Consider the following 24836-nt stretch of genomic DNA (forward strand, 5'->3'; position numbering starts at 1 on the left):
CTACTGGGAGCTCCCACAATACACACTTGTCAGTCTGATTATTTTATTTCTAGCAGTAATGATGTCTACATGTTCTTAGGAGATATGTTTTTGTATATTATACAAATTTGTTTTAAAATCTTTAACCATTTTTTTTTTTGCAGTTCAAATTTGTGTAATCCCAGACATATTTGAATATTTCAAGTATATCTTTAATGGTTATATGTGCATTTCCTACTTTCCTAAGGTATATTTCTTATCCTGTCTTGTCTTATCACAGGTTAATCTTATTATCTTATCACAGGAGTTCCCATCCATTTTTGCCACATGCGCACCTTTTATCATTATTAGAAGTTCACCCCCCCACTGTTTTCCAATTCTCGAAAAATACATACACGTTATAAGGTATTTCTCCCGCTTGCCTTCGTGGTGTAGTGGTTTTGCACGCTGGGCCAGTATTCCAGAGGTCCGCGGTTCGATTCCCGGCGAAGGCGCTTGCTAATTTTTCATCTCGTCTGCTTCCAAAAAATCTTAATGTCTCTACAATGGTGCCCGAACTAAAAGGGTTGTGGATGATGATTCTCCTCACCCAGGATTTTGCGATTGGGTCCTCTAAAACCCCAGTCGCCCTTTAAAAAGGGAAATGTATAAGGTATTTCTTCCGCTTTCCTAGCGTGCCTCCGTGGTGTAGTGGTTCTGCACGCTGGGCCGGTATTCCAGAGGTCCGTGGTTCGATACCCGGCGAATGCGTTTGCTCATTTTTTATCTCTCTGGCTCCCAATTAACCTAATGTCTCTACAATGTTTATTTAGATTTACATTATCTTTTAACATGTTTTATAAATATTAAGAAGTATTGAAAATATTGATAAATTCCAGATCTCTTGACCTGAAATCATGTGAATTTGTTTTTTCATAATGCTAGTTGAAGCTGCCGACTTACAAAGATCGCTTGGGTTAGACTTCAGAAGCAGCAAATTTTAGATTTTATTACAAATGGAACTCATTATTCTCTAAATATATTGTAAGCGCTACTAATGTCTAATTACTACATCGAATGTTATTCTGCAGAAGTTTTACTTAGAATTTCTTTTCTTGAGAGTTTGATGTTTAATTTTTTTTTCTGGCTTCTCTTTTTTCTGTTATATTATAATTGAAAGAAAGGCAGAATTTTTTTTGAAGTATACAAAATTACAAAAACAATATTCTCGTGTTATTTATTTATTCTCCAGTCTTTTTGAAATATTAAAATTCTGAAAACTGGAGAGATCAAAACCTCCCTGAGGCGATCATGCAAGGTGTTGGACGATTTTGCTATTTTGGGGTGAATGGTTACTTTAGAGAACTAATCCTGAGGGCTGATGCTTATTTATGTTAAAAAATACTGTTGACTTTCAAAATTGATCACCTTAAAAAGGTCTCTCATTACTTCAATGGTGAAAATCCTGTGCTCACTTAATGAACAACCTTTTTCAGCTTTACAATCAAAATATTTGAAAATTGGTGCAATTCGTTACCTTCAAAAATTGGCGAATGAATTAATCTGCCAAAGTATTTGAAATAATAAAATATCACTTGCAGTCCATTGACAGAAATTGGCTGACTGGATTTTACAAGAGTGGACATTGCTCCTATTTAGCTCCCAACGCATATGTCGAAGTTAAATTATAAACTCGAAACTATTTATTTAAATATGCCTTAGAGAGGGAAAGGAAATTTAAGCATTTGTTATCAAATACTTGTTTGGGAAAAATATACCTCTTAAAACTTATAAATTCTGCTACTTTACTTGACGGGAGAACTCCTTTCCTAACGATAGAGAACCAGAAATTTGTAATACTCCTCAAATCACTTCCACGATGACTTAAAGCAAAACTGCTACTCTCGAGTGACGCTTTCTAACTATATTCCGTTACTTTAAACATACATTCCGTTACTTTAAACATACTGAGTCTTCGATTATCTGTACTAAACGACGCGTACAAATAATCAGAAAATACGGAATAACCCAGAAAAGGTCTTCTATTCTGTAAATATATTCATATTCATAAATTTCAAAGAAATAAGTATTATAATATATTATTTACGATAAGGTTTAGTTGAAATAATTCTTAAACCTACGTTAGCTTTTCAGATTTTATTCCAGGAAAATGTGTAATATTCTTTTCATGCGATTATTGTTGACATCCTTTCGAGTAACACGGCGAATGCTCAGAGCTACGATTCCATAAATTAAATCCGTTTTATTTTCTTATGTAGTTTAATACAAGGATTCATGACAGGGTCCGTATTGATTTCCTGCAGGCCGACAAAATTTTAAAGAGGGTTAAGGATGATCAAGGGGTCTAATAGGGGTCTGTAGCCGAATATGAATTGGCAATTGATCGATGAAATCAAGATCCCATTGATTATATATATAAATATATATTTCGTTTGTTCTTTTTACTTTAATTAGTTATATATATATATATATATATATATATATGTTATATATATGTTAGGCTTTATATAATTCGAGTGAACAATTTTTCAGATTTGAGTAAAAAATTTGATTCATTAATTCTTGTTTTAGAATTTTCTTCTTGGATTCATTTAGTTTATGTAATATTTTTTTTTTTTTTTTTTTTTTGCCTTTTTACGTTTTTTTAGGTGTTTTAGGTTTTTCTTACTACATTTAAGCATTTGTATGTAATTTAGTCTAATTTGAATACAAATGAATGTAGAGCAAAGATTTGAACATTTGAGAACTATTAGGAATTTTATTTATCATAATATCTTTACTCATATGCAATAAATATCCACCTCTGTTTCTCAAATCATGCTTCTGCTTTCATAACGAAGCATGGGACATAGAACTTGTACTCCATAGAACTTGTATTTAATGTTTCCTGTAGGAAAGTAGTTGCACAGAAGTTTTATTACCGAACAGGGGGTTGTTGGCAGACCATTGAAAAACTCACGGTCTAGTGAATAAGAGAAGTTAAACACTGCATCTTCCGCATATGAAGCCATTACTGAGCCATTAGGAATTTCTTTCCCAGAATCATGTCTTCAAACTAAACACGTGAATGATTTCGCGAATGTTGACATGGATTACAGTCTGAAAAAGCTAAGCTGAGTTGGGTTGTGTTGTTTTTCTCCCGCCTTACTGAGAGGAAGCTGTGTAGACAATGTTTTCTGTCAGACATCTTTAAATGCACAATTACTCCCAACTTCATGCTCATTTTGCTTTGTAAGTAGACACAGCTTCGAAATCTTTTGAGTGCTATACTTAATGAGCTAATAACAAGCACATTTAATGTGCTCTTGAGACTAATACAATGATTTTTCTACGAATTTTCAAGAAGAAACTAGATAGTTTTTAATAGCAATCCTGAATGATATCAAATTCCAGGATTAACTATCTAAAGCCGTCGTATTGATTGCGTATTACATTGCTTCATATTTATACTTTACGGTTTCAATATATTAAAAACATTTTCTTCTTATTTTTATTTTTTTTTAATTTCCCCAATTGCTGCGCTGTTGTACATTTGTTTATTTATTTTGTTAGTGCTATATCTTACCTGTGCAATCCTCATGGTGTACTTTGAGGAACACGAAGAGTTGAAATTAAAGTAAATAAATAAATTAATAAAAAATATATTAAAATCAATTCATCGATAACCTTACAGAGTTTGATATTCTTTCCTAGCATGAGCTGATCCCAGACTGCTAAAAGACTTGCAGCGAATTGTCGCTGCATCTGAAGGTAACGACAAAGATTTGAGAGTGAAAAGAATTCACATCTTGTGCTTGGCAAGATCAACCAACCATTTGTGGCGACGTAACTTAAAATAACAGTAATTTCCAAATTTAAAACTAAGCCAGTAGACGAAGGCTACTCATATTTATTTAATGCAAAGTTGGCGCAAAAACGTCTCATCGGTGAAACATGGCATATAAATATGGAAATTTAATATTATGGCAACTATAACGCAAAGCCTAATAATTAAATCTTATCGGAAGTGGCTAAACCTAGTAACTTGGCCTCGAGAAGCAAAAGCACGCTCTTCCTTATCCGAAAACCTTGCCTTAAGTACTCTCAAACTGATTTGCATTCTGGTAATGAAACGGAAAGGAGAAGCGACAGTAAAGATCTAAATGATTAAAATTGGTTAGATTAACATAATGAAACTTCACAACCTTATATAAGCTTTACTGTGACTAGCATCTTCTTCTCAGTTAGCCTTGCTTCGGTCTGACATGCATTTAGCCGCCTAACGAGTTCGACATGGTAGAACGAGAGCTAGCCACGCTAGCATTTAGTTTAAAAAATTCTAGAAAATCGCCTGTTTGAGTTTCTTTTTATCATTCTTATTTTAATAGAAGGCAAATAGTTCGGATTTTTAACCGTAAAACTTTTACAACAGAGACATGATTGGTTGTATTTTCTTCCTTCTTCGCATTGTAGTTGGAAGCACTACCGGCTAACATTCGCGAGGCTCGTAGTTTGAGACTCCATGGGGTCATAGTTCATTGTTTCTTCTTTCGATGAATGACTGCAGAAACTTAGAAAATAGGGGGGAAAATTTATGAAGCATGGCAAACTTCACAGTGAAAGATTTTTAAATTCCAGCTAGTGAAACTTTGTTGTTTTGCATAGCAAATATGGAAAGACAAAATGAGATTATATAAAACCAAATGAGTATTAAATTAAAACTCTGTATTTAAAAAATCATTTATAAAATTGCAGGTAATTTTTCTGCAGTATATCTTGTCTAAATTCTTTGCAAATAATGATTTCTAGCAAAGAAGGGAGCGATAAAATATATAAAATAAAATACATATATTCCAGAAATCTGCATAGAAAAACAGTTGTGTGATGGATAAATAACGCCGTATCCAAAAACTATGTTTCCAAAACACGTGATGTTTAAGTTAAAACGTGAATTTTTTATTCTGGGTTAACTCATACTGAAGCATATTTCTAAAGGGAATTTCGAAAAATTACTTAATTAATATTTTTATGATGTTTTTGTTGTTGTAACTGCCAGTAATATCAGAACAATTCCACGAAATTCATGGTGGCAAGGAGTGCAAGATTGTGTCTGTCGTTGGCAACACCCTTGAGCACCATACAAGTGACGGTACGACTTTGCTAATTTCCGCCCCCAATTTTGTTGTGGAGCACCTCGGAGGGGGCGGGCCCGAGAATCTCCCACCCGTCTACCCCTGCCATCAGCCTCTGTAGAGTACTTTCGGCTCGCTGTATATTTAGAGTGACCCCATGCCGCACATACACTATACATTTACAAACATCCATACCTTCTCCAGGATTCGAAACCGGGCTCTTTGCACGGCAGTTCGCGTCGCTAACCTTTTTCCCGGTTGGGCGGTAGTATTTTTTATCATTATTTTAAAAAAGGAGGAAGAATTCGTTTTATAATCTGTGAAATTTTAATAGTCTACAATAGGTATATTTTAGATATTAGAATTTTAAAACAATGCATATACAATGGAAAGTAAAAAAATTACGCGGTTTTCGAAAAAATCGGTAGAAATTTGTAAATCATGTTAAAAATTGGGTACAAACTTCATTGAAAGACTTTTTCGCGAATCCGATGGTTCAAACAGTAAAATTTTTAATTTCTTAATTAAGGGAAAAATCGAAAACAATCATCTCAACATTCAACTAAAACACTGACGGGAGGCTGTCTGTTCCAAGTGGCATAATGCGTAGACTATTCCTTTCGTGCTTCGATATTTCTTTTCTTTTGTTTTAAGATAAAAATTTCTTCTGCAAAATTTAAATAATATTTATTTATGTTTGTATACAATTTCTATTCGTATCTGTTTTATTCAACATAAGATGATGATGCGAGAAGCTAAAAAAATAATTTAATATAATTTGCCAAGTGTACTTGGATAATTCGAAGGTAACATGTTCTCATTAAAGCATTGTTTTTAGGAAATTAAATGCCTTTTTATTTTTTTACTTTCGCGTCTACATTAAAATCTTCCATCACAGTAATCGATACGCCTATATTCATATTTAACTCTTCATCAATGAACAAACTTAACTCTGAGTATCTCATAAGCACAATAAAGAGAAACGAGTTTAAATCGGCTGAATGAACTGACGAATGAATGTATACAGATGTCAGTATGAAACGCGACTATCCATTAATTGTAATATCCACCATCAATGGTCCCTATTTTTTCTACGGTTTAAAGTAAACTAAATTCTATTACAGTCAGCAATAATGTAGCGGTAGATAGCCGAACCATTGGCTTTTCGTTATCTGTCTTCAGAACGACTTTTCAATACAGTAAGACCCCGCTTAACGCGGGGGATACGTTCCATCAAAGTAGAGCGTAATGCGAAACAGCGCTAAACGAGGCTATCTTTACATGTAAATATTGGGGTTAGGGTAAGATGGCTAGGAAATTGGTTAGGTATTAAATTTAAAAAGTATGTTTTTTTAATAAAAATAAAACCAAACATTTATTTCTTAAAACCCAAATTAATACCACATTATTATTTCTTGCAAAAATAAAAACAAAATATAAATAACAAAACGAATATTCTTAAAAAAAAAACAAATAAAATTCTAAGTCAGACATATTTAGTTAGCCTTCCGCGTTTTCAGTGTTCTGCCTTTTTGTGACAAAAGCATCTAATGTTGTTTGCCTTTTTCTTTTGCGTTGTTCTCTTAAAAGTTCTTCATAAACGGATAGAGCATCTCTAACACCACGCCTTACTTTTGAGCTCCTGTCAAAATTCGGATCATTTTCAATGAATTGATCCATTATTTCAGTTATGGTAGACAAACTCCTTTTTACAAACGCCATCGAAAGTTCTTTTTGCTCTTCTTCTGAATCACTGCTGTCAACAATTTTGTTTTCTTCTTGTTCAGTTAATTCCTTGAGCTCATGATTAGAAAGACTAGCCGCTGCTTCTTGAATTATTTCTTCGACATCTTCCTTATTTACCCCTTCAAAATATGTCTGTACAATACCGCACCAAACAAGAAATACAAGTACACTCTTTCGGATATGTATTTTAAACCTATCGCTGCATAATATTTCGGGGAATCCCCGTATGCTGCGAGCGATTTCGTGGAATCCCCGGGTTGAAATAAAAGAGCGCTAAACCGAAACAGCGCTAAACGAAACAGCGTTAAGCGGGGTCTTACTGTATAGTGTTTGTTCACAAACACTTTCAGTTCGAAATTCTTCACCTGAATAAGTTCATCTTCAAAGAGCGAAGTCCCAGACATCATGATAAGATCGGACTACTTTATTATGTTATAAGATCCTCATAACTTCATTCTGTTATCAGATAGTTATTATGTGCAACCGAACTTCGAAGTCGAAAAGTTAGTTATAATAAATGATGCAATTTCACCGTCGTTGTCAATCGTAATGAACTTCCTTGTTGTGGCTCCTTCATTTGTTTGAAAACAGTCTGTGATGATGAAATTCTTATGCATTTTTCTTTTCATAGCAGCGTTTTTCTCGTTCTTTGCGCAACTTATTTGCTCATTCTTTCTTTTTTCTTCACTTATCTAAACAGATGCTTGCTTTCTTCTCCGTTTAAACAAATTTTTTCGTTGACTCATTTTAAAATTTTATTAATTTCAGCGAAATTATTAATTTAGATTCATTCCAAATAAAATTCACCCATTTTTTATGACTTCTTTTATAAATTTGTATTTTTTGAATAATTTTTATAAATTTTTCGAAAAACTTTTTACTATCATCTTATAGATGCATTTCTAAGCATATCTACAAAAAAGTTTTTATTCAAAATTCCCTAAGATATACGTGAATTTACATATTGGCGAGCTTTGAAATTTGGCGATAATAATGCCAAATGTGGTTTACACACTTTATTAAAATTATTTGAAATAATGAATGATGATATTTCCCCACTCCTTTACAAACAAAAAGAAAAAAAATGCTTTAAATTAAGAAGATTGCTATAAATAAATAATTGCTATAAATTAAGAAGATAGATAATTGATATAAATTAAGAAGTTTGCCAAGTGAATTAATAATTCTTGGCGCGAACTGAAAAAAATACGCCAAGATACATTTTTTAATTTCTCTGTAAATTTCACACCAAATTTTTCAAACTTTAATATTTAGACTTAATTTGAGTTGTAGAATCGAAATACGGAAAAGAATCGGCATGTCATTTCAGAAAAAGTTCGATTTTGTGTCAAAATACCTATATTAGAACAGCGCTATATATAAATCTTATGCATATACTTATAAGTCACGCTTTCGAGAGATGAAAAACTCAAATTGAATTCCGTCAATCGGCCCAGCAGAAGGGGAGATATAGAACTGTCCCTTGTTTTTTCCGCAGTGTGCTTTTTTCGGATAAATTACGCCAGATCTTATTAAAATGAAATAGGTAATTTGCAACTTGCCGAGATAAAAGAACTAAAACACTTCAAAATGTACGGAGTAAAAAAGATTTGGAATGTTAGTTTGTGTTTAACCGATTGGAAAAAAAAGAACTACGATGCATGCTTTAGAATATTAACACTAATATCGAATTTAAAGCATCTTTGCGTAAAAAACCAACTTTCCGTAAATGCTGTGATGTCTACACATATAATCAAAATAACTTGCCTTTAAGTTAAAAGGGTCGACAGCGAAGAGAATTTGGTTACTAGTTTATCTGCGCTGTAGCACTGCTGAAAAGTGTTTCATCATGAATATGTAACTAATTAATCCATGGGATTGGTTAAGAGAAAATAATTTTCAAGTATGAAAGTGTATCGATTGTTCAGCTAAAACTAAAGTGAAGACAGTTGGTACTGCTGATTATTTCTTGTATTTACTTTCACTTCTAATTCTGTTATTTAATCATTAAATTAAAATAAGAACCTCTTTCTCATAATTAGAACAAATGAAATTAGTCTTCGTGTATTGAGTTTACTAACAGACATACTGAATTGACAGATATTATGTTGTTTTTAGCTGTGCGAAACTGATGTGTTCTAGATTATCGAATTTAATGTTTTATTATTTGAGTCATCGGTAATTGGAGAAAGTCTTTTTATGAGGGAAGTCATCAAATACAAAACCTCATCCAGAAAATCTCTATTGTACGAAAGGAAATTGTCTCAATTAATTATTATTAGCTACAGACAACAGTGATGAGATAGAAAATTTTATTTCCACAACCTTTTTCTTCCATTCACTTTATCTTTCTACATCTAGCTTTTCATATTGACGCATGTAATCAAACTACACTCATTGAATGCTTATCAGGAAGTCCTCAACTTTGCGCTCGTGCTGTTATTCATAGAAAAGTTAAGTTAGGAAATCTTAATATCTGCAAGTTTAAGAAAAATGTTAATTCAGAGGTAGAAATTTTGTGGGTAGAAGCATTTGTACTTTACTGCTTAATGTATACTTAATTTTTCTTCTTGTTGCTACAATTGTTAAATAATCATGGACGATTAATGTGAGATTTTACTACGCCAACGTCCAACGTGCAGTGATCGAATTCCTCTACATATCTAGAAATAACTCAGCAAAGTCGATTCACAGTAAACTATTGACAGTGTATGGAGGCAACGCAAGGAATCAAGTAATTTGTATTAATGCTTTCAAAAATTTCGGTTTCAGGGGTATTGCTTTCGGGGATGCTTTCAAAGACTTCAGTTTCAGAAGTTTTGATGCTCTCAGAAGTTGTGTATTAATATTTTCAGAGGTATTGCAACACCTACGACCAGCCACGGTGAGGTAGACCGTCAACCGTCACAACCGATGAACATGCATCAGTCATTGAGGAACTAATCTAAGACAGATACATCAACGTTTCGCCATACCTTGTCCATGGAACACAAAGGATGGCGAAACGATCTATGTTGAAACTTTAATCCAACGACTACGGTACAAATATTTGGCTACTGGACCCGCGGCTGGGCACACACGGCTCTTGATGATACGGATATATGCTGGTAACGTGATGCTGTTGAGGTTCTTGTCACTTCTATTGATGAGGGTTGTGGTGTAAAACAGAAGGAACATTTCTGCAAAGTCTTCAGAATAATTTTAGAATTATCACGTTTGATGAAACTTGGCTGTTTTATCTCGAGCCTGTGAAAAAAAGGCAGTCGATGGAATGGACATGCATTTATGTCGTAGAAACAAAGATGACTGTAGTGACGGAAGACTAAACGGAAGATATATTATTGAGGGACACTGCCAAAGGTCCAAAGAACCAATTATTGTACCTTCAAAATTACATTTCTCTACTTTACGGTTACTTTTTGGCGACCTTTACAGGTTTCTAATTCTAAATACGTGCTAGTACCATTGCTGACCGCATAGAGGTAATAATGCAAATTATGGAAATGATGACCACACGTCTCATATGGGGTACTGGCAAGTACTTGCAATAAGATATCAATCCTAATGTTTTGCATGGGTCAATAAATGATTTCCAATTAAGAATTTCTTCTGAGTTATTACCTCGTAATTACAAAACTGCATTTTGTTTGGGATTTGTGGTATTAAGCAGGCAGGCTGCTGGGCCATTGTTTAAGCTGGTTAAAATTAATTTTATTTAAGATACAAAATAATGAAAGCATGAGATCAAGTCTGAAAATATGGATAACGATAAGAAATGTATATGCTGCAAGATTTGAAGAGCCGTAAATTCAGACTTCTGATTGCATTCAGAAATTTTGTTCGGAAGAAAACTTATGATGCCCACGGAACAACAAACTGTATACCGCTAGCTACATATCATTTCGTATGAAGCCCATATTTCAGTCGCATTCAAAGAAGGCAGTGAATAAAATAAATGTATTGCGTTTTTCCCAAACACTTCAGAAATGGATTGCCTCCTGCAAGTTATTGCTTATTGGGGAAAACTCTAAGCTCGAGTGCTCTCAGGGACTGAAGATGAATAGTTTATTACTTCAATGCTGAACTAATAAGTAGTTATAGAAATATTTTGAATTTTTTTGCACGGGATTTCTAATAAGTTGAAAAATTAGAACTGCTACAAAAGTTAAAAAATTATCTTTTAATATTTTTGCGACAACTATATTTTATATTATAATTCAAAATATTAAAGAAATATATGATTATTATCAAAGTACAGATGCTGTCTTCTTTATGAACTGTCGCAGCTACGGAAAAACTTACTTTCTAAGAATAAAATTTATTCAGAGTCGAGAAGAAAATAAACAAATGGAACGTATCAGAAACAACAATTTAAAAAGTATATTATACCCGCTATACATAGCTATACATATATATATACCCGCTGATGTAAATATGAACAGTGCTTGAAAAACTATGTGCCCGTTTCTTATTCATGACTATCATTGTTCTATTCAAGACGATGAAAAGAAGAAAATCCTTGTGAGTCTGGTCGACAATCTTGCAAGAGGTGGACTTCGGAGAGCTTTTGAGCTGAAGACCTGTTGCAACTCAACTCGAAGAACAACAGAGAGAGAAGGAAGAAGAGCCTGCCTCGTTTAATAAGTTTGAAGACCTCACATTTTGGAAAATCATGACCCAGATTCTGAGAGGTTGGTTCAAGTAAAATCTGCTGTGCACCATGGGATTCAGGGTTATAATTCTTATTTACTACGAAAAAAAAAAACCTCTTCAGACAAGTTTAGACACTTGTATTTTCTTAATAAAGAAACTTCATAAATTTATGATGCTGGCCAAATTAACATGCCAGTTTTTTTCCACCCCTTATACATCCTCCTCATCACAAGCATCCTGTTTACTTATCGATGAGTCTTCAGAAGGAGAGTCAGACGTCAATTCGGTAACTGCCGACGTCACAAAATGGAAGAAATACCTTACATACTCCCTCTTTTAAAGGGCGACTGGGGTTTTAGGAAACCCAATCGCCAAATCCTGGGTGTCGAGAGTCATCATCCACAACCCTTTTAATTCGGGCGCCACTATAGAAACATTGCGTATTTTTTTAGAAGCAGGCAAGATGCAAAATTAGCAATCCCCTTCGCCGGAAATCGAACCACGGACCTTTGGAATACCGGCCTAGCGTGCAGAACCAGTACACCACGAAGGCACGCTAGGAAAGCGTGAGAAATACCTTATAAACATAGCTGTATTAATATCCTTATTTAGTGTTTAGTGTATTGAATTTCTGTATGAATTTATCGCTGTGTACTACCGTAATGTGATCTGCATTTGTATAACTTTAACCTCGTTCTGTATCCTTGCATAATATTACGTTGGGTTCGGTGCGTAAGTCCGTGCCATTCATTATTCGGTTGGCAATACTGCATTGTAAAGGCCCCGCTGCATTGTAAAGGCAATACTGCATTGTAAAGGCCCCGCTTTGCGTTATTCAATTATTTTTCTTCAGTTTGGACTTTGATTATTGCGAACAAGAACTTGTATGTTGTTAACAGCTCGTTTTGTCCATTTTCGAAGCTAATCGGTATGAATGTCAAGTACAGAAAAATGAACACCTCGGACACATTTATCGCCCCTTCTGCGTACCATCTTTTCCGGTCTCTCTCTAGCAAGATTCAAGGACGAGAGTTTCATGGTGAAGCTTCTCTTAGGTAACTAACACATTTCTTCGATTCGAAACCACATAAATTCTACAGATTGTATTGGATTATTTAACCATCGCAAAGCACACGAGGGCTATCTGCCCAGAGGGAGGGATGTCTTCGTGGAGGACTTTCTAAGGGAAACTGGCTCGTATACACGTTACACATGGGGAAAACCACGAAAACGCCCATGCAGCCAGCCCGTTCGCGGGATTCGAACCTCGACCGACCTACCAGTATTCAGTGTCTTTACCGTTCGGTTGATGGTGGACCCCATAAATTCTACAGAAAAGGCACTGAACGCTGGCAGGCGATCATTGACAAAAATGGTGATTACATCACTGAGTGAATAAGTGAGTGACTATTGCTTTATAACGTAGCGCATCAATGTCTTGTTATTGTGTATTCTTTTGTTTCGCAGTGTATTGTAGTGTATTTTATACTAATGAAATCACTGCACGGTGAAAATGGCACTGTGAAATTGAGTTAAAAAATTTGAAAATAACCAGTGCTAAAATCAAACCCTAGATATTGAACATACAGACCCAATATGCTAATCGTCAGAGACCAATAGCACGGGAATATCTTTATTTCCCTGCAAAATTACAGTTGGGTTATTTAGAAAGTTTTTTCTATAAAGTCTGTTTATAAATATCTTTTTTTTTTCGTAACAAAGAAATTCGTAACCTAAATCATTTGTGCATTTACGTAGTAAGTGATTGGAAAAATATTTTATCAAATGCTACTGTGACAAGTTTTTTAGTAAAAAAGGTGCCAAATATAATCCTAAATTACTAGAAAATATTAAAGAAACAAAAACAGCATCAAGCACAGCTAAATATTATGCAGAAACAACAACAACAATAAAATACAACCCCCCCCCCGAATAAAAATCTGAAAGGTTTCAGATTTTAAATTACGTCCAAAGAGGCGTTTTTTTAACGTTTTGTGTGTTACCTTTATTTATTAAATATCATGTTCTTTGCACTTAAACTATAAAATTCAGTTCAATAGCAATGTCGCAAAATAATTTTAAAATGAGCCTATCTTTAAAATTTTCGATACACAGTTCTGCGGCGCTGGACATAAAAAGGATTTTTTTCTCCTCGTAGAGTGTTACCATTGTTCGCTTTTAAATCGTTTTAAAACGATTTCGCTTTTAAATCGTTGATTTTGTTACTAAAAAATTCGTTAAAGTTTTACAAAATATGAAATAGATCATAAAACAAACCCAAATTTCAAATCGGGTCTTCCACATGCCCATATTCGTAGGAGGATTACGTCATTCAAAATTCGGTGGCTCTATGTACCGTTGTTTTATCACAATGCGAGAAATAGACATAGATTTATGCAGCTTTTTCATTATTTAATTTCTTCAAATATAATGCAGGACTCTAACATTGGGTGGCAACAATTTGAAAAGTGAAACGGATATTTATAGTGATTCAATGCAAAATTGCAAAACGAAAACAATAGTCCTTCAGGGACAAAGCTCCTTTGGACTAAAAAAGAAGATATTTTTATTACGTTTTATGCAATGTGTAACATATTTGAAATTATATTATGCAGTTTATTCTGAATAAAAATAATTTATTTAGATAACGTTCATTTTCTTTTTACTTTTAAATTTTATTGTGTTTGGAAATTTTAAATTTTACATGCAGCTTTTTTCTGAATTTTGAGATCTGAGCTTTGAAACGTAAAATAAAAATTTCATGTAGCATACAACATTATTAGAAGGATAAAATATCTAAATTGTAGGAAAAATATTTCGTCGTGATATTTGAAATTACCATTAATTTTATTTGCGAATAGTTTTTGGTTATCTTTCTTAGTTATTTGCTATGCTCGGGTTTTTTAAAGTATTATTTATGTAAGTCTTGCTGTGTAACCAACAACTATTGCAACAGTGTTTTTATGTTAAACCTGAAGGATCAAGAAACTTTTTTTGTCAAAATATGCTAGAAATGGAACACATTTAAGCTCAGTACTTCTGTAACTAGCTCTTTTATGATTGGAAAGTTCTGCATATATATTTCGATAGCCTTGGTATTGTATTTGTAGTTTTAGTTCATTTGTCAGATATTAAAATAATTTAAATAAATAAAATAAAAAGTAAAAGGTACTTACGTATTATCTCAACTACTTTAGTAAAAGTCGCGAAGTTTTCAGAATTTGCCAAACCTGGCAACCACGCGCATTACCATTCTTCAGAAAACCATGCTGATAACAATATTTCTGACAATCGACGTCGGCATCTTCATATGCGTTCTTCTTGTTGTATTTCAATTTCCAATGTTATTAATGGATAAATCGTGAACTTTTTTGTCTTCAGCTCAATTTTAAAATATGTGCTTGTGGAATTCGACAGCAATGTAGAAAAATCCTGTAAAATTTCTGCAGGAGTACATAATTTTTCTGTAAACTCCCTAAAAAGAATAACAAGCCGGTGTTGCCGAAGTGTGCGCAATGCCCAGTTTCTGTAATTCTCCGATATCTTTTTAAACGAAACAGATCGCTGTGTACTTAAGGAGTAAAATAGCGCAAAAAAAATTATAGGAAGATTTGGGACGAATGTAATTTTTTTTATTTCCTTAATGTGTAAGGTATTTCTCCCGCCTTCTTAGCATGTCTTCGTGGTGTAATGGCCAGCACACTCCGTGCGTATTCCAAAGCTCCGTCGTTCGAGTCCCGACAAAGGCTTTGCTCATTTTTCATGTTTCATGCTTCAAAATAACCTAATATCTCTACAGTGGCGCCCGAACTAAAAACAAAAGGTGGTGGATGATGATTCTCCACCACCAGGATTTGGCGACTGGGTCCCCTAGTATCCAATCGCTCTTTAAAAGTGGAAGTATGTAAGGTATTTCTCTCGCTTTCTTAGCATGCATTCGTGGTGTTATGGTCAGCACACTCGGTGCGTATTCGAGAGGTCCATGGTTCGAGTCACGGAGAGGGCATTGCTCATTTTTTATGTGTCATGCTTCAAAGTAACTTAATGTCTACAAATATATCACGCACGCCTTATTTAATAACTAAAATTTGCATTTTAAATTGCTAAAATGTAATTTCTTTTCGTACATTGGTAATGTCTGTGACTTATCAATATACGAAATCAGTACTGTAATTTAACCAGTGCTATAATATCTCTATTATAGTCCTGGTTTTAGTTTATTATATATTATATGAAATATACTTGTTTTCTTATTACGTTAAATATTGATAATTTGTAAATCTTTCTAACAACCCATTATCGGAAACCACCAACTTGCACCGAATAAGTAACTTACCTTTTTATCTACAAAAAATCGCCATATATTGCGCGAGTTGATTGCGTAAGAATTTTCGCCTGGGGTTTGTTTTAAAATGCTTGCATCAAGTCGAATTTTAAAACGAGAGAAAGGAAAAAAAAATTGGATGTATTTAAACTTACCTGACCCCTTAATTCATAATTATATATGTAAACACTTTATAGCAATCTGTAGTTTATTCATCATTTAGAAAGTATGTTGCGACACATAAAAGGTAAAATCGAATGATAGCCAAGTAAAATCAAATTTTTCAATATCTTATTTTTGCTACTGCGTAATGCGAGTTGTAACTCTTTCTTCTTTTATAACCCTCTCGCCTTCTTTGATCATCCATATGCTTTTACTTTGACTGAAGATGTTACGATATTTTCTAGGGATTTTTCAAAACCGAAAGCTGCAAAGGGGAAAAAGCTTGTATCATTGTTGATGGTGTCACGTTCTCGATGCCATTTTCGGGGATTTCTTCCTCCCTCGGCTATCGTTTATTCGAAGTGCGTTGCAATGTTTTTGGATTGGAAAGTTGCTCGAAGCAACTGCTTGGAGCATTTGTAGCATCTTTTTATGGTTCGCTTCCTCCTCCCTAGCTTTCCCCGAAAGTATGGTCATCAGCAACAAACACAGACGATAAAAATGTCTCAAAGTGAATTCCAGTAAAGAGAGATTGACGGCTGAATGCGACGAAGAAATTTAGAAATAACTAGTTGCGGTTAAACTTCCTTTTAGCTTGAATTCTGCTCCGCTGTGTTTGTTTTTAAATTATTGCCGCGCTGTTTTCGGCTTATAAATGAAACAACGCGGCTCAAAAAAGGGAAAAATTTTGTAGAATTATGATAGAAAACTCAGACAAGGGGTATATCCTTAATGTCTGATTAAAATAAAGTAGCGGATGATTCTGCCCTTAGAAGCTGCAAATCAGTTAGGCTTCTGGAAAATGTCTTATGCCATCAGCATTAATTATATTTTCAGTTGCTATCCCTGAACTGAATTCAGGAGCTGGTTGACTTTGTGTTTCATAATAAAGATTATCATCAAAATATATTTATTTTAATCATTTGTTTATTAATCATTTCGTAGTTATCGAGGAGCGATCTGGCCCCTAAACATTTTAAATTCTCAATCACAACTCTCTAAGCTTAGTTAACAGCGTTTATAAAGAACAAAAGAATACTCAATAAAGATTACGTAGGTCGAGAGTAAAAACTCGCTAGTGCGCCGTCTATCGGCAACTTCTAGTCAGCCGTCTAGAAGTCTAAACAACCCCATTCATTATTAAAACTTCAGAAGGGTGTTTTTTTTTTTTTTTTTTTTCAGAGTTAACCTAAGTATCTAATCATGTATAATTAACGTAAATACTGAACCTTACGGATGCAAAGAACCTTAAACATAAGTCATATTCAATTTCCCAGTAAATGTAATGTGTAATATGAAATGTGTGAAATATGTACCATGCAATATGAATGTAAATGCACCATGCAAGTATGAATAAGCAAGTCCGAATATGGTACGGCATGTGTAATAGGCGTGCAAGTCAGAGTATGGCAATATGTACCATGCAAGTCTGAATGGGTAGCGATAACCTAAGTACCTAATTTTGTCATTCTAGATAAGGGCGGGCGTGGTGCTCATACCAATTAACCGTAACGGTAGAGGGATGGTGCCCACGTCCTCCGTCACTCACTCACTCACTCACTCCCACTCTACTGACAAATATTATGGTTTTCATCCAGCGATTTTTGTTTGCTACAAATAAAATCAGAAGTTGTTAACGATTGAGGAGGTATAAGATCTTTCATTTAAATCCCATGTTATAAAAATGTATAATGTAGCGTAACGTATCGTATCCTTTAACAACTATTTTATTAAATAAATTAAGAATTCACACTTTTTTTTATTTAATGTTATTTAAACAAAAAGTATTTCATCATTTTTAATATTCTATTCTGTAAAAACAAAAGGTTTATTGTAGTTTTAGTTTATTACTGATTACTTTAGTTCTGGTATTATAATACTGGTTTTAGTTTATTATATATTATATGAAATATAGTTTTCTCATTAATTAGCATAATTGTTTACTTATTAATTATAAACCTTAATAAATTAATTAAAAACGCATACCAGATTAAAGAATTTACCAATTTCATAACTAAATACATGAAAAAATGCACAATTAAACAATTTAATAATGCATTTTTCTTTCTTTTATCTTTTTAATCTTGCTTTTCCTTTTTTCTTCCTTTTTTGTAACCCAAAGGGGCAGTTTGCCCAGAAGAGCTATTCATTTCGTTTTGGCATTTTGCATCAGTTCACTATAAATGCCGGTTCACTTTTCAAATTGTTGCCACCAAATATTAGAGTTCTGCATTATATTTAAAGAAATTAAATAATGAAGAATCTGGATGAGTTTCCTGCACTGTGAATAAAACGTTACCTACAGACATCAAATTTTGAACAACGTAGTCCTCCAATCGAATATGGTCATCTGGAAACCCGAATGTGAAATTTATTTTACTGTCTATTTCATAATTTTCCAAACATTAAAGAATTTTTGATTAACGAACTCAACGATTTCAAAGCGAGCAATGGCAACACCGTACGGAAAAAAAATAGCTCCAGCACGCGAGACTGTGTATCAGAAATTCTAAAGATATGTTCTATTAAATATTTAATGATATTTCTTTTGAATTGAATTTTATGATTTAAGTGCGAAGAATATAATATTAAACAGGTAAAGGTAACACACAAACGTTAAAAACGCCCCTCGCGGCGTAATATAAAATCTGAAAACTTTCAGATTTTTTTTTTTTTTTTTTTTTTTTTTTTTTTGAATGAAAGAAAACTTTCTACTCCTGCTTTTAAAACTGTAAAAATACACGGTAGCTTACTGATATCTCTCACAAACAATATCATGACCCAATGTGTGATTTTTGAAAAAAATTGAAAAAGAAACTTAAAAGCTAAGGTATGAAGTTAAAATTTTATTTATCTCCGTAATTTTATACAATTAAAAGACCCCCAAATATAGATAAAATTTTACATATTTTAAATAATGTACAAGAATTTGGAGGTTTCCTTGTAAATGAAAGATAAGAATATGTTCCCCGTTTGCTTCGTATTTAACCCTGGGTTCACTTCTTAAGGATTTAATAATCTATGCCCCGCCGATATATCATCTTGCTTAAACTGTTCTGTTCGAGACTGTAATACCATCCTAAACGTAAGTCGATGTTATTAAAGGATATGTTACGGTTTAAGGTTTTAAGGTTTTTTTATATTCTATTGCAATAAATGTTGTGTTACCGATTTCGGCATGCATTTGCACTAAATTAATAGTCTAGTTGTTAGGGAGAAAGTATCTTTTCCTTTCCTCATGCAAAATATAAATATAAGCAGGTTTTCTTTACAGCCCTTCACGAAAGTATATCATTTCTCAGGTAGAATACCTGCAATTATGTCTGCCTCTATTTCAGTTTCCTTGAAGAAGATGGCTAACCAGTGGGCGAGGGGATAAGACCGCTGAGTGCTGGTACTTTGACTGGTAGGGAACGCGCTGACTACGTGGTTTTGGGTGAGTTTTCTCGTATGTAACGTAAATACGAGTCAGTTTTCCTTCGAAAGTCCTCCACGAAGATATCCCTCTTATTGGGCAGATAGAACTCCTGCGCTTTGTCATATTCAAATAATCTAACGTAAGACAGCCCTTAATTCAGGCATGTCTAGGTATCTATTGAACACAATTTATCAGTCTTATTTTCGTTAGTGAAATTTTGATTCAATAATTCAAAAACAACATAATGTTTCTAGTTTCCAAGGAGCTCCAAAAATTTCAAGATAATGTATTTAGTTTAAATACTTGATAAGCCATCCTGTAAATACAGAACAGATTTGATTCATTTTGATGGCTTCGATTCTGTTTCCTCACGAGAAACCCGAGCTGACACCATTATTTGCAATTAGTTTACAGATGGATATGCTTGCCGTATCCGCATCTGTGCCATCTAAAGCTGTTGATATATGATCTTATGCCCGTGAGATCGTATGTCGGCAACTGGAAGCAACTTATGGTGAACATGAAACAGCTGAGTTTACTCTTACACAGCAGATGCTTCTGTAATCTTCAATAGCACACATTTATCCAAATAACTCATTTGTGTAAAGTATTTTAGAACAGCTACCTTCCTGTCTTACCAATAGAAATTAATTGGTATATAACATTAATGTAAGTTTAATATTCTTAATTAAACTCGGATTATATTATTCTGCAACAGGATTTTAGAAAAGTTACTAGTATTAATTCTACGAAAATGCAACTGTATAAAAGCATTCGATTAGTTTTAACTTTCCATTGGAAAAAATGTCGTAGCTTTTTTATATATGCATTCTATACTAATATAAAAAATAGTTGTTAAGTGAAATATTTAAGTATTTTAGTTCAACTGGAAGATTTCAAGTAATGAACAATGATTTAAAGTAATTTTCATTCAAATTGAACAATACATCGGCTTAAAAAATAATTTTTTTTTATTCCTGTTTTCTTCAGCAATTAAGTAAGTAAGTCGGAAATAACGCAGACCCCACAAACTAATTTAATATCGTAATTCGTTATAGAATGAATTCTAAATTAAAATTAGTCATATTTATTTATTTTATATTTTTGGATAGCTTATATTTATTTATTTTACGTTTTTAACCCAAAGAGGCAATTTGCCCATAAGGGCTATTAATTTTGTTTTGGCATTTTGCGTTGGCCACTATAAAACGGGGTTTCACTTTCAAATTGTTGCCACCAAATGTTACAGCCTTTCGTTATAGTTAAAGAAATTAAATGATGAAGAATCTGCATCAATGTATGTGTGTTTCTCTCGTTGTGAAAAACAACGGTACGTAGAGCCATCAAATTTTAAATAACGTAGTCCATCAGTCGAACATGGGCATCTGGAAGACCAAATTTGGGATCTGGTTTATTATCTGTTTCACTTTTCGTGAAACTTTAACGAATTTTTGATTAACAAACTTAACGATATCAAAGCGAGCAATGGCAACATTGCCCTCCCCCGAAAAAAAATTTCCCGCCCGCGAACGGTCTGGCTGCATGGGTGTTTTCGTGGTTTTCCTCATGTGTAACGTGCATACGAGCCAGTTTCCCTTAGAAAGCCCTTCACGAAGGCATCCCTCCCCTTAGGCAATTAGCCCTAGTGTGCTTTGCCATAATTAAAAATACAAATACACCACACCAGAAAAAGAACTTTTATCTGCAGCGCGCGAAACTCTGTATTTGAAATTCTAAAGATATGCTCTTTTAAATACTTTGTGATATTGCTGTTGAACTGAATTTTATGGTTTAAGTGCGAAGAACGCGGTATTTAATAAAAAAAAAAGGTAACGCACGAAACGTTAAAAAAACGCCTCCTTGGGCGTAATATAAAATCTGAAAGTTTTCAGGTTTTATGTGATCAGGTTATATAATAACTCTTTCATAAAGATATAACAGATTTACCAATAATAACTGTCTAAAACTTTTTAGTTTCATTGTTTTTTATTTATGGAGCAGAACATAATTATGCAACTATGCTTAGAAAAAAAATATCCTGCGTTCCTCAAATTGTTTCACTGAATTTAAGATTTTGCTGTATAATATTAGTGTTTTCCTTTATACCCATTTCCTCCTCATTTGTTCTATATTTTTGAATTTTTTTAAAGGAGACAGGAAATTTCTTAATTTTTTGTCATTAGAGAACTATATGCAATTATTTAATTTGTTCGATTAACATAAATGAGTTCTAAAGCAAAATAACATAAATAATCAGTTAATAATCATAAGGATCTCCGATTTTGTTTTCTCAGTATGGCTTGATGTTTTGGTTAGTTTACCTCCTGGGAACTAAGCAATTTTCCCGGTATTGCCCGTAATATTAAAATTCCCTTGAATTTATTTTAATACAAGTGCAGTAAATGCGTGCAAGGGAAACAAAAAAATGCAATCCATTTGTATTAACCATTAAATATAATAGTAAATTTTTAAATTCAGTTTGAGAATAAAGGTAACTTAATCATTAATTTGTCCATTCAGTTTTATTTTTCTGAACAATATTTGCGTATTATAAAATTTTTCTAAAATGCGGCAATAAGACATTTCGGCAACGAAAAATATGAAAACTGTCATTAAAAGTAATCTTCATTATTTTTTTAACTAAAACGCGTTGCACACCTAGAATAATTTATTTAAAAAACCGTGTGTTATAATTATGATGTTAAAGGATAAATTCAATTTTTAGCCTCATTGATATATATTTTTCGTAAGAAAACTTAAAAGTGCCTTTTAAGCTATACATTTCAAGTACATTATTAGGTGCACGAAAGTTTTTTTCTTTTTTTCTCACATAAGCACTTATAGTTTGCATTACTATTTGCAAATATATTCAGGCATCAACGGAACATATGTTTTGTAACGTTGTGGCGCTAATCTTTAAGTCTCACTGAGCAAAGCTATTTTAATCTAGTTCTTTCAATTTTATGTAGAAATTCCATTTTATCCAGAATTTATATAGATTTGAATGGCAAGCAGTTTAATGTTAAAGTTTAGAGATTTTAGTAGTAAGAGTGTGAGAGTTTGGTCTTCATTATGCTGCTCTGCCAATCGAAGAAAATAGTTTGTTGGCGACGCTAATCCAGGTTTTGCTGGAAAAGGTCCGCCAGTAGCCGAGTAGTAAAGTCGTTGAACAGTGGTAGTTCGGTCCGGGGTTAGGATACTGGCGAAAGCGATGGCTGTACGGGAGTTTTCGTGGGTTTTCGCATGTGTAAGATGCATACGAGCCAGTTTCCCTTATAAAGTCCTCCACGATGAAGGCATCCTTCCCCTTAGGATAGCCATTGAGTGCTTTGCCATTATCAGTAATCCAATCCGGCCACCAGCGGACGAGCAGTAAAGTCACTGAACACTGGTATTTCGGTCCAAGATTTTATAATGCACCCCCAGTTGCGGGCTTTTGCCTATAACGGCATTGGCCACTACTAAGGCCAGAAGTGGTGGCCATTTTATTGTGAAGGCACCTAATAGGTGACCACCTTACCTCCTATGAAGAAACAGACAATTTTACATTCATGTCTTCTCCGGGATTCGAGTCCGGGCCCTTCGGTATCGCAGTCAGGCTCCCTTAACTACTAACCAATTGGTAACCAATTCTGCATGGATATATCTATACCTGGGTCGGAAGCCAATTCAGCGGTTTACCTCCCCTAACTACTATACTATTTGGGCGCCCTTTTTACTATAATTTATTATAATTTATTACTTTAGAACAGGCACTTTAAGGTCATTTCTCCAAACCCAGCTTGCCTTGTAACCATGACAGCGACAGCTGCGGCAGATGATCGGGTCCTTTAATTTTTTTGTTTTTCACCTTATTTTGTTCAACATGCTTTGTGGCGAACTGAAGGCTGACTTGATGAAGTGGAAAAAAAATAAGTGCTGTGCGCTGATAACGACATTTGTTATGATCATAAAAGGCGGGAGGTCAGAAAGGCCTTGAAATGCCTATTTTAAAGTGACAGATTATAACGTCTAGTCTTTATTTACGCATTTTATAAATTTTTGAATCAGCAATGTTTATTTTATTTTTTCAAATCAGAAGTGGAAAAATCTAGTTTTGGCAAGTTATTTTGGCCATATAGAGTATGGCCAGCCTCATTCTTCAGTAGTTTATCGAGTATTCACTGTTTAGGTTATGGTTTGAGTTATTAGATTATATGTGGTTTTAACTATAAATTTTTGCCTGTGCATTTTTCTGTTTTACCACATTTTTTAGCCCACATTTCATACGAAACTTAAACTTTTTGGGAGCAATATTTAAAAAAGAAAGTGAAATTTATGTATAACGTCATTGCTTTTTTATTGTACAGTACCTGGCTGTATGATAATTTCATAAATTAATTTTAGGCTATATAGATAAAATGATTGTATCCATCGGCTAAGGTTGAAGGATTGGATTATTTGATTGTGGCATAACACGCTAGAACCACCTGCATAAGATGAGGAATGTCATCGTTGAAATCTGCGTTATGTGTCAACACTTTGAAGATATTATTTTAAAAAACATTCCCATATATTTTAGTCAGAAGAATAAAAATGGCTTAAAAGTGAAAGAAAAATATAAATGCTATGTATTTAAGATGTTATTGTTACAAAATACTTAAAATATTCTTTCAGCTTCAGATATATAATTTTTTAAAATCATACGCTCTTTTTTAAATTCATATAAAAAAAGTCTGAAAGGTTTCAGATTTTAAATTACGTCCAAAGGCGCGTTTTTTTAACGTTTTGTGGGCTTTATTTATTTGTGTACCTTTATTTATTAAATATCATGTTCTTTGCACTTAAACCATAAAATTAAGTTTAGCAATGTCGCAAAATAATTTTAAAATGAACTTTAGAATTTCCGATACACAGTTCCGCGCCCGCTGGAGATAAAAAGGTCCCCCCCCCCGCCGTAGAGTGTAGCCATTGCTCGTTTTTAAATCATTCAGTTTGTTACTCAAAAATTCGTTAAAGTTTTACAAAATATGAAACCGATAATAAAACAAATTTCAAATTTGGTCTTCCACATGCCCATATTCGTAGGAGGATTACGTCATTCAAAATTCGATGGCTCTATGTACCGTTGTTTTATCGCAATGCGAGAAATATACATACATTTATGCAGATTTCTCATTACTTAATTTCTTCAAATATAATGCAAGACTCTAACATTTGGTGGCAACAGTTTGAAAAGTGAAACTGACGTTTGTAGTATTCAACGCAAAATCGCAAAACGAAACAATAGTCCTTCAGGGACAAAGCCCCTTCGGACTAATAACAATTTACAAAAGTTTTATTAACTGTGTAAATGCTAATAATTTTACATATGATTTTCGTATTATTAATTGTACGTATAAGGTTTCAAATAAAAAGGCTACGTTTTTTAAGACGAAGTTTAATATTTTGCCATTACTTTCCA

At 33.6% G+C, this 24836-nt stretch overlaps 1 long non-coding RNA gene and 1 other non-coding gene across 2 annotated transcripts in view; both read left to right on the forward strand.

Moving 5' to 3' along the window:
• LOC118205303 (uncharacterized) overlaps positions 1–24836 on the forward strand; it is a 473901-nt gene that overhangs the window by 210260 nt on the left and 238805 nt on the right. The gene's annotated exons all lie outside the window — the stretch shown is intronic.
• Positions 400–473, forward strand: TRNAT-AGU (transfer RNA threonine (anticodon AGU)). Its single transcript has one exon. It is a non-coding gene; the product is annotated as a tRNA-Thr (tRNA).

Source organism: Stegodyphus dumicola, chromosome 9 (genome assembly GCF_044657685.1).
Source record: "Stegodyphus dumicola isolate Sdum_Otavi_A_Nest chromosome 9, ASM4465768v1".
In the NCBI taxonomy this organism is placed as follows: Eukaryota; Metazoa; Arthropoda; class Arachnida; order Araneae; family Eresidae; genus Stegodyphus; species Stegodyphus dumicola.